Source organism: Seriola lalandi, unplaced genomic scaffold (assembly GCF_002814215.2).
Source record: "Seriola lalandi dorsalis isolate HSWRI2012SDOR001 ecotype SW California unplaced genomic scaffold, Sedor1 jcf7180002054923, whole genome shotgun sequence".
NCBI classification, from domain to species: Eukaryota; Metazoa; Chordata; class Actinopteri; order Carangiformes; family Carangidae; genus Seriola; species Seriola lalandi.
This window is the reverse complement of record NW_019525475.1, coordinates 90887-93185: the sequence shown is the minus strand read 5'-3', so window position 1 is coordinate 93185 and position 2299 is coordinate 90887.

Sequence of the window (2299 nt, the reverse complement as noted above, 5' to 3'; positions counted from 1 at the left end):
CCTCCCACCCCTCCCACACCCATTTTCTAGAGAACACAATGGTCTGAACTCCCATTCTCTTAACAAGAGTGAGCTGCAGCTTAGAGTGCAATATCAAACTGGTAGAGCTCCCAGCTCATGTTGCCATGGCGATAATGGTAGAATCCATATAGTCTCCTCTTTTTTTTTTTTTTTTGCCACGACGGTAATTCGGTTATTTTGGAGTGACAGACAGACCCTCGTCGGGTGACACAGCCGAGAGCCGCAGAGACCACAATGAAACGGGGAATTAAATTCTAATGACAAAAAGGTGCTCGCTCACTCTGCGGAGCATGATTGAAAGATACAGAGACAGAGGGACAGGAAGAGGAAATGGAATTTAAAACTCCATAAATCACCTCTGTATCTCCTCATTATGTATAGTCTGTAAAGCCCCCCCCCCTTTTTACCTCATTTACAGTTAGTTAGTCGGTGGTTTATTGCACACGTGCAGAATATGAAAGTGAAAGTCAGAACAAAACGATAAGACGCACAGGATTAAACACGCCATATGTTCATAATCTGGGGAGTCCTATGTTTTTAAATCACCCCCCCCCAAACACACACACACACACACACACAAATAATCTAATTTAAGCCCAATTATAACAAGTTAGCTACCTGTGTCTAATCACAGCATGGTAATGAGTGACAAACGCATAGAGGCAGTTCACGCCACATATTGCAGAGGTCATCACATGCACTTTTACATATTACGTTTAACTGTTGAGTAATGTTGGTTTTCCCTAATATTGTTGCACGTATTCACATATTTACTGCAACCACACTCAGAGTGAAAGCCGTTTCAAACTACAGTTAAAGACACCGGGAAATAAATAAAAACAACACATTTTCCTGGTTCTACAGCTGCGCCTGTTTGTTTATCTATCTGTTGCTACATGCTAAACATGAGTCATTATATCACCTTCTATATCAAAATCACCCCTGTTTCTCTTCCATTAAAGTTATCTAAGTGACTCATCTTGGCGGTTACATGAATTTATATACGACTGGCTAACTGGCCCCATCATATAAAACCGCTCTTAGCTGTTAGCTCGTGTGGGTAGCTAGAAGAGCAGTATCACGGTGGGAGGTGTGTGTTGGGGTTGCAGCTGGTAAAAAGCTTTATTTACATTTCCATAAAATGTGGCTGAGGTCTGATTTATTCATTAAACCCTTATCCTCCTCCTCTTCCTGATCTAACAATGCTGCTGAGGGACGCGAGTGTGTGCGGAGGTGCATCCTGTAGAGAGCAGAAGTCACGGCGTCGCATGTGGGCGCGCTAACGCTCCACTAGCTTGTGCAACGCAACACAAGCTCCTTTAATACTTCTTTCACTGGTCTTTCTGAATAAAATCAGCGTCCACGGCAGCATTTGTAAAAAAATTGACCTGTCAATCCGTGATGTTTAGCCCGGAGACAGCTAGGGCTTATGGGAAATGGGGTTCGTTGAGTACCGGCTTTAAAGAAAGCCACACAACATACAGTGGAGAAAAGCCTTTGTTTCAAAGCTCCATCTTTAAATCATTAGTTGTTAAAAATTCTCTTTTGCAGAAGGTTTTCTATTCACACCGAAACCATCTACTGCTGCTTTACTGCCCACAGCCGTAACACATGACCTATATATTTACTTAATTCATTAATTACTACTATGTTATTATTATTCCATTTCATTTTACATGAATGTTTTGACATGTGTTTATGTTCATTTCATGTCTTTTCCATGTGACGCATCTGGGGCCTGTAATTTCTTTGTTGTACATCACTCATACAAATAACATTTATTATCATTATTATAATAACTACCATATATTTATATACACTATAATGACCCCTGAGTAAACTGTTATTATATAGGGAGTCGATTTCAGACACTGTTCAGCAATTTAATCACATCTGAGGGATTTTATTTCAGTCACTGTCATAATAAAACCCTGCCTGCATTTCCTGTTTCTCATCACAGAAGCTAAACGATGCTCTGCTTTTACTGTAACTTTGATGTGTAATAATCAACAGCGCGTGCACACTCGTGCTCGCTGTACGTGTGATGGAGGGATATTCCATCACCTACACGAGCCCAGCGATTTTATCTGCTTAACTGCATGTTCTCCTGGGCGCTACAGCATATGGGATGAGGAGGCCTAGCGGAGCACCATATGCTCGGGAAAACAAGGAACACTCATAAATGTTGAATCTGTTAACGCAAAAGTTCAATTTAAAATAAATCCAGCAGCGGCTGGAGCTCTCCCGTAACCGTCTCTGTCGCACTGAACATCTGTAG